The sequence below is a fragment of the Lampetra planeri genome, chromosome 81 (genome assembly GCF_965212315.1).
Source record: "Lampetra planeri chromosome 81, kcLamPlan1.2.h2, whole genome shotgun sequence".
Classification (NCBI taxonomy): Eukaryota; Metazoa; Chordata; class Hyperoartia; order Petromyzontiformes; family Petromyzontidae; genus Lampetra; species Lampetra planeri.
The window spans coordinates 1,973,909-1,990,258 of NC_136185.1; positions in this window are offsets into that span (position 1 = coordinate 1,973,909).

Below are 16,350 nucleotides of genomic sequence, written 5' to 3' on the forward strand. Positions count from 1 at the left end.
AACAAATTCGATCTGGGCTGCACCCATTTGCTGCGTCACCATATTGATACTGGTGACAGCGCGCCCATACGCCAAAATCCCTTCCGGCTGAGTCCCGCCGAGAAGGACCATGTCAAATCGGCTGTTGATGACATGTTAGCCGCCGATATCATTTCTCCCTCTACCAGCCCGTGGGGAGCACCGATCGTTCTGGTAAAGAAACAGGATGGATCGTTGCGGTTTTGCGTCCATTTTCGCCGCCTCAACAAAATTTCCGTTGCTGACGCATACCCGCTTCCCCGTATTGATGAATCACTCGACGCCTTGGCGGGGGCGCGATTCTTCTCCACATTGGATTTGCTTTCGGGATTCTGGCAGCTTCCTCTGGATGATGAATCTAAGCCTAAAACCGCATTCCGTACGCCACATGGTCTCTTCCAATTTAACCGGTTGCCGATGGGATTACACTCGGCGCCGGCGACTTTCCAGCGATTGATGGAATTGGTTTTGGCTGGATTGCAGTGGGATTCGTGTTTAATCTATTTGGACGACGTTATCGTCTTTAGCAGAACATTCGACGAGCATCTCCAGAGGTTGCGGGCCGTTTTCCTCAAAATGCGGGCTGCTAATTTGAAATTTAAACCCCAAAAGTGTCATTTGTTGCGCGAATCGGTACGTTATTTGGGGCACATCGTAGGGCGCTCGGGTATTGCTACCGATCCCGCCAAAACGCAGTGCGTCAGCTCCTGGCCGACTCCCACCTCGGTGGGAGAGGTCAGGAGCTTTGTGGGTTTCGCGTCATACTACCGACGCTTTGTCGTGGACTTTGCCACCATTGCTAAACCCCTGCACGCTTTGACGTCAAAGGGGGTCCGTTTCCATTGGGGACAGGAGGAGGAGGCTGCGTTTCGCTCACTTCGGGACGCTCTGGTTAATGCCCCTCCCCTGGTTTATCCAGATTTTTCAAAACCCTTTGTGCTCGATACTGACGCGAGCAACACAGGTATTGGGGGCGTGCTGTCCCAGGTGGTCGAGGGCGTCGAACGGGTGGTCGCGTACGGTAGCCGAGTGTTGTCTCCAGCGGAGCAACGATATTGTGTCACGCGTCGGGAACTGCTGGCAATTGTCTACTTCATCCAGCAGTACCGGCCGTATCTGTACGGACAGTGTTTCACCGTCCGTACAGACCATGCAGCGCTACAGTACGCCCTGCGAGTCCAACAACCATCGGGACAATTGTCTCGATGGCTGGAGGTTCTCCAGGATTTTGATTTTCAGACCACGTACCGTAAGGGCGTTCGCCACACCAACGCGGACGCCCTGTCACGCATGCCGACCACCCCCGAATGCGCATGTCTCCTGGGGTCGGGTCGGTGCAGGCATCCTGCTGAATTGCCTGTCCCGGTCTTGGCGGCTGCTGATGACGCAGCATCAATGACTAATTCTATCGCACAACAGGGTTCTGATTCCCTGTTGGGGTTGCCTGCTACGGAATGGGGCCGGTTGCAAATGGAAGATACTTCCCTCCTTGCGTTGCGCCGCCGCGTCAGGGACCGGGGGCGGGGGAGGGGTGATGCCGACGCATGGGAAATGCTCGGTGGGTTGTTAATGCATTGGGACGGGAAATCCCATCGCCACCGGCTGGTGGTCCCTTCGGGGTTACGGGGTAGGGTGGTGTGGGCCGCTCACGAGCGCCTCCTCCACCTGGGTACCCAAAAGACCCTGGCCTTGCTCCAACTTGATTTCTTTTGGCCGGGCATGACAAGGGATGTCGGGGATCTATTAGCATCGTGCCCTAGATGTGCGCAGCGCAAACCACCAGCGAAGGAGTCGAACCCGCCCCTGCAATCTATCAGGGTTTCCCGGGTGAACGAACTCGTCGCGCTGGACATTCTAGGACCGTTCCCCGCCACCCCTAGGGGAAATAGGTATTTGCTAACGGGGGTTGAATATTTCACGCGCTGGCCTATGGCCTGGCCCCTGGCCAACCAGTCGGCGGCAGCCATCGTGGAGGCCTTTGTCCAGGGATACGTCCTTGACAAAGGTGCTCCCGAGAGGCTGCTGACCGACCAGGGTAAAAAATTTTCAAGCAAATTGCTCAAACAGGTCTGTGACATCCTTGGCACTAAAAAGATTCGCACCTCTCCATATCACCCACAAACCGACGGGATGGTCGAGCGGTTGCATCGTACCATCACGTCGATGCTGTCGCAGCACGTTTCTGACTCACAGACGGATTGGGATTTGAAAATTCAGGGGGTCCTGTCAGCATACCGGTTGGCCCCCCATACTGCGACGGGATTTTCCCCCTTTTTCCTTATGTATGGCCGCGAACCGGAGCCACCTGTTCAGGCCCAACTGCAGATCCCGGCGCCGCAAGGAAAAACTCAATTGGCCGAACACGTTAAATTCAACCTGGAAAAATTAACGGAGGCTCGGGATGCTGCCATGCAAAATTCTGCCAGGCGGCAGAGGGCTAATGAGCGCCTCAGAATGGGTCGCGCGCATGTAATACAGTGGAAGCCGGGGGACAGGGCATGGTTGCACTGTCCCCAGGTACCGCTCGCGTCCTCCTCTAAACTGCTGCGACCGTGGCGGGGTCCCGTCGAGGTGGTTGAGGTCCTGAGACCTCAGTGCGTGCGCATTCAATGGGGGAGGCGCCGGTGGTTTGTACATCCTGCCAGGCTAAAACCCTTCGTTGCGGTGCGAGATCCCACTACACACGCGCGTGGCCAAGCATGTGGGGGGGCGTCCGACTCAGAGGGGTCTTCTCCGTTGCTCCCGCCTAACGTGCTGCCGGCTGTCCCACCCCCAGGCGCACCGGGAGTGACGGGCTCACGCCCGACGACCCCCGCAGGTGATGCTGAGGGTCTTGCGACGTCGGCAACAGACTCGCTCTGTGATGAACACCTGCCGGCCAACGACCTGCCGGCCGACGACCTGCCGGCCGCGCCTGTCCCGTGTGACGGGCCTGCGGCGAGGACGCGCGCAAAAATGCGCAAACTCTTGTGAAAAAAAGAGAGAAGAAAAAAAAAAAATAATTTTTGCGTCTTTTGTGGCTTCTCTTTCCGGTGTACATTCGCATGTTGTGCTCACGGTGTGGGGCGTCCGTGCTGTGTTCCCGGCACGTGCCGCGCTGCGTTGTACGATTATTGGGTGTGTGTTGTGTGTGTTGTGTGTGTTGTGTGTGTTGTGTGTGTTGTGTGTGTTGTGCGTCTTCTGTGGGGGGCTGGAGGGGGACTCCAGGTAAAGAAACACGTGTATATACGCTCGTCCTACGGTTTTCGTATTTATTCGCGGGGGGGGTTCGTCGGGTTATTTTTTTTTCTTTCTTCCTGTTGTTCTTCTCGTTGCGTTATTGTTGGAAAAAATGAGGCACACGCTGGGGTATCGAGGGCTGAATAAACTTTTATTGTCGATGTTGCAGCCGGGACGGCTGCGAGCTGTACAGGGGGGGGTGATGTAGGGGTCTTACGGAAGAAATATGTGTCGAGCTGATATGTATGGGATCCAACGGGAAACTAGCACAGTGGGCGGGGCTACGTCAGTGCACGGGCAGGTGCCCTCTACGACGTCCGCGCTTCGGACGTTACGATCCCCCGGGGCCCCACCCCTCAGGGAGGGGGATGTATAAAAGGGGAATGTATCGGGGGGCTAGGGAGAGTTGGGTTAGCTAAGAAGAGAAGACGGAAGACGTCCGAGACAGAGCCCTGGTCTCCCCCTGCTACGCCGTCCTTGTCAGGACCGCGCAGGCTCGAGCCAGTGGCGTGGTGCCAGAGCCAGAGCCAGTGTTGGTCTGGACTCTGAGTACCGGGCCCGACTGACCAGTGTCGGGCCAAGATAGCCTCCCCTAGTCCACGAGAGGAGGACTCTGAGGCAGGCTAGGGTTAGCTAGGAGGTGTGTCCTCAGAAAGACGGGTGAGGGGGCCGATACCCCCTCAAGTGTGTATGTCACGACGGTTGTTGTAATAAACCTCAGTGTGCCTCAACCCCGGGTGTCGACCTGTATTCGACGGTACTACAATAGTAAACAATGAAGCGGAGTTGTTATCTGTGTAGAGGTGTTACAGAGGGCTTAACAAACACACTGGGCGTGGTTATGCCCGTACGCTGTGAGGCGCTTACATCGACGTCCGCGCCGTTCAGCCTGGGGGGCTGACACGGAGCTGGGATCCCCCACGGGCCCCACCCCTCAGTGGGGGAGTGGATATATAAGGCGGTGAGCCGGAGGGCTCGGGGTTCAGTGTTCAGCCTTAACCAGTGAAGCAAGAAGACCTGCTAGATAGGCCCTGGGACTCCCATGGCTCGCTGTCCTTCTCAGGACCGACCAGGCCGAGCCAGTGGCGTGGCCCCGAGAGCTCAGAGCCGATGCTCTTGTAAGAGCCGGTCTGGGGACTCTCGGTGCCGTAATCCCAGCTTAACCAGGGCTGGGTTAGCTAGCCTCCCCTAGCCCGGTAGTGGAGGACCTAGGAGTAGGCTAGCTGTGTGATAGAGTGTTGATCTCCCAGTTGTTGTATCCTAACCCTTCTTCCAAACTTGATTTTTATATATTATCATCATTGATATATAATGAATGAAAACACTAAAGCGCAGCAAACTGCAAAACACCAGGTGTTGTAGTAATGAACGGGAGGAGGGCTAAGATGGCAGAATTGCAACCTTGCTTCAGGGATAGATAAGGCCTGAGAAACGGGCATGTCACCCGTGCAAGGGCAGAGACAGTGGGAGAGTCAGCCAGACAGTTAAAGCAAAAAGCCCAACCATCTATGACCTCAGCACATGGGCAAATAATTGGGCAATGAAAGGAGCAGAGGCGCCTTTGTCTGGATCACGGCCACAGAAGGCCGGGGGGGGGTCATCACTGATTGTGTGTTAGGGATTTCGAGCTAATTGGAACACGTGCACACAGGGAGGAGGAACACGCCTTGTTCTCTGCAGCTGAAAGATAAACTCAGCTCAAGGTTGTGAACACAGGAGAGGGGGCTGATTAACAACCACTGCACGTCTGAACGTGAGGGGGCCTTGTCCTGAAATTAATCACACTCCCAGAGCAGAAGGTTGGATGACCACAGTGAGACGAAAATAAGGGTGTTGCTCTCTCTCTCTCAAGGCTGCAGGCTCAGCTGAACAGCGAGGCTGCGGGGGGGGGTTACCAAAAGTTCGTGTTCGCCTAGTTAAGTCGAAAAGCTCAATTATTCTGTATTGCTATTAAAATAACGTTAAAGTCGGAGTTTAACAACAGGGTAGGCTAAAGTTATTGATACAACTCGACCCGAAGCATAACGGGATAAATCACCACCAGGTCGAAATAAAATACCTAATAAAAGAGCGATGTTAAACCCAGGGTCGGAGAGAAAGGGAGATCCCGGCCGTCTTTGTATCCCCGCAGCGCGGGATATGAGTGTGTACACGCTCGGGGAAACCTCCACTTGAGTCAAGCACCACGATGGGAAATGACAGACCTTAGGTTAAATACAGAATCATAACTGGGAAATGGTAAGGGACAAATGTTAAAACTTTTAATCATTTCTTCATGCGTCAGCGAGGGTCGGGGGGAGTGTGCCCCTCCCTCCAGGTGGTGCAACACGGACAAAGACGCCTATGAGACGATTTGTAACGTCTGTGTTTTGGTTCATGAAGAAGGCCAAACAAGGGATGAATCGCACCCAGACAGAGAGACGACCTCGAGGCAATTTGTAACACCTGATTGTTTGCTCGTGGATTTTATGGAGGGAATATGACCACGGGATATATCGTGGGTGATGCACACAAGGACACACGGACGTACGGACACACACATGAACACACCTACACACGGACAGATCCTGACACAGTAAATCAAAAGAAAACCCCGCCTTGTGGGCAGGACCCGAAGGGATTTTTCGGCATAAAAGAAAGGACTCTGAGCATTGGAAACCAGTTGGACCAGAGGAGTCAACTCATCACGAGGGCGACCAACGGGTCGACTCATGAGCGAGCTCGACCGGAAGGGTTGGCTCGACTCATCAGCCGAGTTCGACCAAGAGGGTCGAACTCACCAGCCGAGCTGCGACTAACGGGTCGGCTCGACTCTTCAGCTTCTGGGACTCAGCCGAGTTCAGCTGGCTCTCGGGGCTCGACTCAAGCAGCTCCCCGTCGCCTCTGCAGGCGGGCAAGACCCGCTTGACAGTTCAACCTGCCGCGTCAGAAGCCCCTGCTGGTAGCCAGGGTCGCGGTCTGGTGACGAGAGGACGACGGTGCGCTGCGAGCGAGCTGCGGGCGCCACCTACCGACCGGGTTCCGAACTACGACAGCGTATCAACAGGCATCCAACCAATTCCCCACGGCGACAGAGGAGCGACTAATACGTATGACGCGCACCGCCCCCTCACTACACGACCACCAGGCGTTGTTTGACATAAAGAACCGACTCCGAACACTGACTATTGAAGACAACTCTTACCACTCAAACCCACTCGAACCCATAAGCCATCCGTGGCTGTGAAGAAAAACTCGAGACCGAGTGATGGCCATCCGTCATTTGTAAGAGTATTATCTTTAATATTTAGTGGACTGTACTCTTAATCGCATAAATTCCCAACAGATCCATCAATACGAATTGATTCTTGGCACCTCCTTCCGCCGAGCCACTCTGTTGTCAGATAACCTGCGATGTATCTGTTGAGATTGGTGCCTTTAAGAATCATAACTGTTTTGATTGTGTTTTATCGCCGTATAATCTTTCAAGTATAATCATTCAGTAACGTTAAGGTTTTCTTAGCATAGTATTTGCATGTTTTAACGACTCTCTCTCACTAACAACCATCGCGTTACGCGGGATCCATGTGCCGTTGTCAAGTGAAATCAGACAATCGTTGATGATACTGTATTGATGCCGTGTTGACGTTCCGGGATTGAGAGTTCGCATACTATATCATAGTCGAAGTTGAATTAGTAATAAATTGATTAATACAGAAGTGGTTGTGTGATTCTTTCCTGAAGTCTATGCATAAGATCTGCTTCTGCGTTGAGATCTGAACTTGGTGACCTTAATAAACACACTAACACATACTCAGTAAATGTTAAAGCGATAACGGGGCGAACCGGGGACCTAAATAAGCGAGAATGAGACGAACCTAGACAACGAGGCCGAGTTAATCTAAGTTAATCTTGTATACTTACACCACACCTGCATAACTGCATACGATTAATTGCCTTATTCCGATCGATAACCCACCCTCGTCACCGAGGCGGGGTCTGGTTATCATAACGACTTGCATTATCATAATTACACCCACTCGCATAATTACTACAATTACCTCTCGAATTGGCATAATTAAATGTGCGTAATTACATGGATTAAAGTATTTCCGGATAATTACACCTTTGGCCAAATTTCGATTGATTATTATTATTTTCACTGAATACTCATAACCCACATATACAACATAATAATTTCACCCACGCACGCATACAACACATCAAAATTTTCACACCCCACATATACAACATAATGGGGGCTCTTGTCCGGGATTTCCCGCAGACAGTTTATGCATGAATTCAGGAACGAATCACTGTTGTGTTAATCAAAGTGGTGTGAACTAACGTTGCCTTGTGATTGTAAACGGGCGTAAAACAAAACAAAACGCGCTCTGAAGGGAAATACCAGAGTAGCAGAGTATAACAAAGACAGCTGGGCTGAAATTATTTGCTCGAGTTGAACTGACGCATCCTGTGATACAATTGTGTATAAGTGCTCTGAAAAGGAATGTCTAGAGTAACTTCCGCCACTTGAGATGATAGGATTAAGAATAATTTTTGAATGGGTGACGGGGTACGGGGAGCTCGTATTAAAACGTACCGACCAATCTGTTACAAAGCAGTACAGTCAGAGAGACATATGGGGAGGGAGCTGTATCGATAACACGAACACACCTCGGGGGAAACTAATTGACTGGATAAAATGTAACAAAGGCGAACACGATGCAAAAACTACAGGAAAGGCAGGACAGGACTCATTCCTCCTCACACAGGCATACAGACAGGGATGGTGGAATAAAGGGAAATTTGGAAAGGAAACGGGAGATAAATCGTCTCTAATAAACGAGGAAAAATGTCCTCACACCATTGTAAGGGAGGAGAAATCAGGGCTCGCGACACCAGCGGAGCTCACAGACGTGGATCCACAGAATAAATGTGGAAGTAACATTAAATCACACTCATTCGAGAGAAGGGAGGGAGAGATACATATGCAAACAAAAACATGTGAGATTGACAACTTCACAGATAGAGGGAAGCAAAATGTTAAAGTAAAGTTGATAGGACGTGCTCCGCTAAGGGCAGAGGCAAAAACTGAAAGGAAATGGCAACACGAGCGACACGGCACTGGGCACGCACACAGAAAGTGCACACCGCTTAATCACGCCCCACACAGAACAGATAAAAGTGACAGATTGCCTGATGATAACTTGTTTGATGATGACGCTGACGGCAATCAACTTTCGGAATACCTATACACCAGTAAAACCCTTAAATTGATGGACAAGGCTCTAGTCAGAATTCCCGATTTTGACCCCCACAATAAGACTATGGATATTCACACACATATCGCGACAGTGGAAGAGGAGGCAATGATTAGAGGGTTGATGAGACGGGATGAAAAAGCGAGTTTGTTGAAACGAAGCTTAAATAAAGATTCTATTCCATCGGTAAAGTCACTACCACACAAGGTTAGAAATGATTTTAAACAACTGAGCCTGGCAGTGATTCGGAAGTTTGGGGAATATTCGACACTCACTGAGGGGTTTTATGCTGTAAAATCGATGACCCAGGGCATGGACCAAGATCCACGTGACTACCTCGTGCAATTTAAAAGAGCGTATTACGCAGGCAATGTGAATCAATACCACGAAGGAGATAAAATGTTCAAAACTATGTTTTTTGAATCCTTGAGCCCAGAGATTACAGAAAGGGTGAGAATGGTTGTGAATCCAGAAACCGCATCATTACGCCGCATAGAGAGCAAGGCGTACATGGCATGGTTATACAGAGCTAAGAATCATAATTCGGATCCAGAACACAGGGAGAGGGATAAAGAACCCAGCCTCTCAGAGAGGAATAAAAATCACCGAGCAGTCCCACAATGCAGGACGGAGCAAGGGCGCACGCACACATGGCAAAATAACCCAGAGAGAGGTTGGCACGAGAATGAGAGCGGCATAAAGCCGAACATTCAGAGGAATCGCAGGGGGGGGAGGTTCGGAACAGAACCATATCAACACCCCATCCCACGACACACGCAAGGTTCAAATTACGCACAGAGATGGCGAGATAACCACCTAGCGGGGAGGTGTTACACAGACCGCGGAGGTATGGATGCGAACATTCAGAGTAATCGCAGGATGGGAGGTCAAACACAATCGATCCAATTCCGACCAATTCCTCCACCGGCTATACCAGGAGGGAATAGAGGAATAACACAGAATGCGGTCCAAAGACTTGATGAACTACCCATAGTGAGCGCGAGCGAGCGGCCAACACGCGCCCCACCCGCCGAGGTATTAAACCCGAAACTCAATGAGAAATACAGGCAGGCTGCAGGTGACAGGGCGGGCAGAAACGTGGACAGTACTACCGTAAATGACGCGCGGATCGAATACAAGGACAGGGTTGCATTGAAGCGTGATCGGACAGTACAAAAACCGACAGCAGGGACACGCCCTGAGGAGCGCAGGCATGAGCCTTTGAATGGAAAATATCCAAGGGAAACCAAAATTTATGTGGATCGGAGTGCTAAAATGGAGACGAATGTCCATGACGTATCGGGAATGGTGTTGGAATCCAACACACTCGTAAAAACAAAGAGGGCAACATTACGAGGGACAGAATTAAATCGACACACTGACTCGGCAAATGTGCATGTAATCGCAGAGAGAGCGAATGCCAGTGAGGACGGAGTACAGAAGTTGGTTGTGTGCGCGAATTCTGATTATGTGCAGCACAATTTTACACCCCACACTCCCACGACGCGAGAGAGTGAGAGGGGAAATTACAAAAACGAACCGGAAAACCGTGATCGAAGGATCAAAGTGATAAGTGGTAAACCAGACACTCGGAACTTGGTAAAAAGATTGCCAGGATGTAACAGGAGGGAATTAACGCAAAAATGCGTTCGAAACCGCTACATAGCGTTTCCCAGGATTTAACAAAAACAAAAAAAAATTAATATCCGTCGGAGTTATGAGGGATGAGAACCATGTAACTGGTGATACCGATGTTAACGTGGTGTTTTATTTTTTTTTGCTTATTTCAAAAGTAACCATGTTACGATTGTGATACATAGGCGCGCGTCGTAAGAAATAACCGCCGAGAGTGAGGGCGGCTTATAGATTCATAACACAAGAAAAGGGGCATTTACGTGGTTTGAAAATTCGCCAGTGGCCAAATCGACCCCTGATAATTTTCAAACGGGCGGATTGTTGTGTCTATTTTTTTTAATTAAGAACAATTCAAAAAAATATATAATAATTTTTTTAAATTTATATATATACCTTTTTTTAATTAATTAATGAAAACAACTCACTTCTCCTCACAAGAACACCAGGAATCCATGAAACATGGAGGGCGGTTAAAGTGTTGAGAGTTCGGTCACAAAGAGGTCATGGACATCCAAATGGACAAAAGATGTATGGACTAGCCTCCCAAGACATCTAGAGATACAGACAAGGGCAGAATAATAACGGTTGAAACTTCGCGTTTTTTTAACGGTTTCCTTACCGAAAAGTAGAAACTTAACAAAGATAATTAACCAACAAACAATAATTTTTTATTATTATATGTTTCCTACCTACACGACCTTCCAAAAAAAATAAAAATAAAAACTAAAGAGTACGAATTCCAGAAAGCTTAAGTGGAAACATAATAACGCTTAACCTTAGGACATAAAAAAAATTAACTCAGAATAAACACCAATCTCTGGGGAACTAAACTAATGGGCATATCACACTACGATAATATGTAACATGTTTTCCAGGAAATGGCAGCCCTCCTGCTCACGCTCCTGCTAACGTACCTTGCCAAGCTAGAAGGGAGCCAAGGCCTGATGATGCCACCCAAGAATAACCGTAGAAACTATATTTTTAACGATATCTCCTATAACACGTAGTCAATAGAATAATTTCTCCCTTCCTTATCGTGTTACCTTCCTTTAAAAAAATTTTCTTCCTCCTCTTGTCACATATAACCATGTTAAGTTGTGACACGTACGCGCGCGTTGTAAGGAAATAGCAGCAAAACTTGAGGACAATTGATGGTTCATGATGGAAGAAGGGTATACATTTTTTTAAAAATAACCCGCGGCCATTTGACCACTGGCCATTTTTAAAAGGGCGGAATGTTGTATCCTAACCCTTCTTCCAAACTTGATTTTTATATATTATCATCATTGATATATAATGAATGAAAACACTAAAGCGCAGCAAACTGCAAAACACCAGGTGTTGTAGTAATGAACGGGAGGAGGGCTAAGATGGCAGAATTGCAACCTTGCTTCAGGGATAGATAAGGCCTGAGAAACGGGCATGTCACCCGTGCAAGGGCAGAGACAGTGGGAGAGTCAGCCAGACAGTTAAAGCAAAAAGCCCAACCATCTATGACCTCAGCACATGGGCAAATAATTGGGCAATGAAAGGAGCAGAGGCGCCTTTGTCTGGATCACGGCCACAGAAGGCCGGGGGGGGGTCATCACTGATTGTGTGTTAGGGATTTCGAGCTAATTGGAACACGTGCACACAGGGAGGAGGAACACGCCTTGTTCTCTGCAGCTGAAAGATAAACTCAGCTCAAGGTTGTGAACACAGGAGAGGGGGCTGATTAACAACCACTGCACGTCTGAACGTGAGGGGGCCTTGTCCTGAAATTAATCACACTCCCAGAGCAGAAGGTTGGATGACCACAGTGAGACGAAAATAAGGGTGTTGCTCTCTCTCTCTCAAGGCTGCAGGCTCAGCTGAACAGCGAGGCTGCGGGGGGGGGGTTACCAAAAGTTCGTGTTCGCCTAGTTAAGTCGAAAAGCTCAATTATTCTGTATTGCTATTAAAATAACGTTAAAGTCGGAGTTTAACAACAGGGTAGGCTAAAGTTATTGATACAACTCGACCCGAAGCATAACGGGATAAATCACCACCAGGTCGAAATAAAATACCTAATAAAAGAGCGATGTTAAACCCAGGGTCGGAGAGAAAGGGAGATCCCGGCCGTCTTTGTATCCCCGCAGCGCGGGATATGAGTGTGTACACGCTCGGGGAAACCTCCACTTGAGTCAAGCACCACGATGGGAAATGACAGACCTTAGGTTAAATACAGAATCATAACTGGGAAATGGTAAGGGACAAATGTTAAAACTTTTAATCATTTCTTCATGCGTCAGCGAGGGTCGGGGGGAGTGTGCCCCTCCCTCCAGGTGGTGCAACACGGACAAAGACGCCTATGAGACGATTTGTAACGTCTGTGTTTTGGTTCATGAAGAAGGCCAAACAAGGGATGAATCGCACCCAGACAGAGAGACGACCTCGAGGCAATTTGTAACACCTGATTGTTTGCTCGTGGATTTTATGGAGGGAATATGACCACGGGATATATCGTGGGTGATGCACACAAGGACACACGGACGTACGGACACACACATGAACACACCTACACACGGACAGATCCTGACACAGTAAATCAAAAGAAAACCCCGCCTTGTGGGCAGGACCCGAAGGGATTTTTCGGCATAAAAGAAAGGACTCTGAGCATTGGAAACCAGTTGGACCAGAGGAGTCAACTCATCACGAGGGCGACCAACGGGTCGACTCATGAGCGAGCTCGACCGGAAGGGTTGGCTCGACTCATCAGCCGAGTTCGACCAAGAGGGTCGAACTCACCAGCCGAGCTGCGACTAACGGGTCGGCTCGACTCTTCAGCTTCTGGGACTCAGCCGAGTTCAGCTGGCTCTCGGGGCTCGACTCAAGCAGCTCCCCGTCGCCTCTGCAGGCGGGCAAGACCCGCTTGACAGTTCAACCTGCCGCGTCAGAAGCCCCTGCTGGTAGCCAGGGTCGCGGTCTGGTGACGAGAGGACGACGGTGCGCTGCGAGCGAGCTGCGGGCGCCACCTACCGACCGGGTTCCGAACTACGACAGCGTATCAACAGGCATCCAACCAATTCCCCACGGCGACAGAGGAGCGACTAATACGTATGACGCGCACCGCCCCCTCACTACACGACCACCAGGCGTTGTTTGACATAAAGAACCGACTCCGAACACTGACTATTGAAGACAACTCTTACCACTCAAACCCACTCGAACCCATAAGCCATCCGTGGCTGTGAAGAAAAACTCGAGACCGAGTGATGGCCATCCGTCATTTGTAAGAGTATTACCTTTAATATTTAGTGGACTGTACTCTTAATCGCATAAATTCCCAACAGATCCATCAATACGAATTGATTCTTGGCACCTCCTTCCGCCGAGCCACTCTGTTGTCAGATAACCTGCGATGTATCTGTTGAGATTGGTGCCTTTAAGAATCATAACTGTTTTGATTGTGTTTTATCGCCGTATAATCTTTCAAGTATAATCATTCAGTAACGTTAAGGTTTTCTTAGCATAGTATTTGCATGTTTTAACGACTCTCTCTCACTAACAACCATCGCGTTACGCGGGATCCATGTGCCGTTGTCAAGTGAAATCAGACAATCGTTGATGATACTGTATTGATGCCGTGTTGACGTTCCGGGATTGAGAGTTCGCATACTATATCATAGTCGAAGTTGAATTAGTAATAAATTGATTAATACAGAAGTGGTTGTGTGATTCTTTCCTGAAGTCTATGCATAAGATCTGCTTCTGCGTTGAGATCTGAACTTGGTGACCTTAATAAACACACTAACACATACTCAGTAAATGTTAAAGCGATAACGGGGCGAACCGGGGACCTAAATAAGCGAGAATGAGACGAACCTAGACAACGAGGCCGAGTTAATCTAAGTTAATCTTGTATACTTACACCACACCTGCATAACTGCATACGATTAATTGCCTTATTCCGATCGATAACCCACCCTCGTCACCGAGGCGGGGTCTGGTTATCATAACGACTTGCATTATCATAATTACACCCACTCGCATAATTACTACAATTACCTCTCGAATTGGCATAATTAAATGTGCGTAATTACATGGATTAAAGTATTTCCGGATAATTACACCTTTGGCCAAATTTCGATTGATTATTATTATTTTCACTGAATACTCATAACCCACATATACAACATAATAATTTCACCCACGCACGCATACAACACATCAAAATTTTCACACCCCACATATACAACACAGTTATACGGGTGAAGGGGTCGATACCCCTTCAAGTGTTGTACATCTCGGCCTGTTATGTACTTTGTGCTTAAGTGTGCCTCCAACTACGTCGTCCAAGTCTCCTGGAACCTACTACAACTGGCGTCAGAAGTGGTCTTCTAAGGATGGATACAAGACGGACGGCTCGTACCAAGGAACCTGGGGAAAGAGGAAACCTCGGCTGACTCAGAGCCCGAGATTGCGGAGGGCGAATCCGAGCAACTGGGGCCGAGTCCACCCACACCGCAATGGCAGGACGGGTGGGGACCGTCGGCTGATGGGCTACGACTGGCTCACTCCCGCCTGGCAGAGCTACTCTACGCGGCAGCCGCCACGTTGGAGGAAATCACTCGCCTGGGGGCTGGAGGAGCGGCGCGGGGCGACGACGGACGACACGTGGCACCGGTTCCCGCCATTTCTACGGGCCTGGAAGTCGGATTTGCCACCATCAGTACAGTGGGTGCTGAAGGCGGGGCCGGGCTACGTCAGGCGACCGACTCTCGCCAACCAGGAACCGCCACGTCATCAATGGCGGCCGGCGTGTCACCCGAAGAGCGACCGCCGATGGCACCCGCCATTCCCGCCAAAACTGTGCGGAGTGGCGGGAACGACGGGGCGCGATCTCCGACTGTGGACGCCGCATTACAGCAGCGATTACCACCTCTCAAAGAGTTCGTGGGGGAAGACGGTGACTGGGGAGGCTTCCGAAGACGCTTCCTCGCTCACCAACAAATGGCACAATGGACTGATGACGAAGCGCTACGCGTGCTACCAGCGATGCTCGACAGTGACGCCCTCGCTACCCTCACCTTGGCGCCAAGAGCGAAGCGCACCACTCTGCAAATGGCGCTTCAACTCCTGTCTGCAGTCTATGGACCACCTTCGGACTGCAGGCAACTGTTCTACGATCGCCAGCGGGGCGCCAAGGAATCGCCTTTGGCATACCGCACAGCTCTCCTGGCCCTAGCGAAGGCGGCTTTCCCTCGGATGGACGAGGAAGGGGTGCATGCCATGGTGGCGGAGAAGATACTGCTGTTGGCGGACGATTTGGACATTGTCGTCTTGGCGCAAGACGACACGGAGATGTGTTCCCTTCGGGCCGCGCGGCACATCCACGCTAACTTGCTGTCCCAGCGTCGCAAGGCCAGCAAGGCGGTGGCCGGGCATGCCGTGGCTGCGGCCACCCTCCCATCGGAAGAGGTCTGCGCTGTGGATCGCCCGATGGAGTGGAGAGCCGGGGGACGACCGGCTCGGGACGGACCGAGCCGCCAGGATCAGCCCAAGCCGTCTGGGGCGCTCACGCGCTGCTACAACTGTGGCCTCCGGGGCCATGTGGCTTCGGGATGCCGGGCTCCCCGACAGCGAGGAGCGACGCCTCGGCCGGACGTCGCGCCTCTACCCAAGCCTCACCAGCAAACTCCGGCGAGTCGTGGCACCCCACATGTTTGGCCTACGCACACACCTGTGACACACTCACGCACTGCAACGAACGGAGGTCGGAAATTGCATGTCGTCGCGCCGAACCATACCGCAGTGGGGAGTGCGTTTCAACCGGGCCAGTGGTCCGAGTTGGCCCATCGTGTTGTTGCCACGTCGTCGGGGTCGTCGGTCGTTGTGGGGCATATTGATGGGGTTGAGGTGCGGGTCTTAATTGATACGGGGGCATCGGCAACTATTGTGTCCGATTTGATTTATAACATTCTCCCCGTTCAAAGCCGCCCTTTGCTCCCCGTTGATGTTCTGTGCTACGCTGCTAACGGGGGCTCGTTGGGCATTATCGGACAGATCCGCGCGCAAATTTGTATTGGGGACATCAAACTATCCGGCCCCATATTGGTCTCCTCCTCGCTGGCGGTTTCGTGCCTGTTGGGGACGGATTTCTTGGCCAAAATGCCGATCCGCATCTTGGTCGACCAGGGTTGCATCAAACTCCCGTTGGGCCGGCGTATGATGTTTTTGTCCTCCACCGCTACTGTCCGTACGGCATTTGCGACGG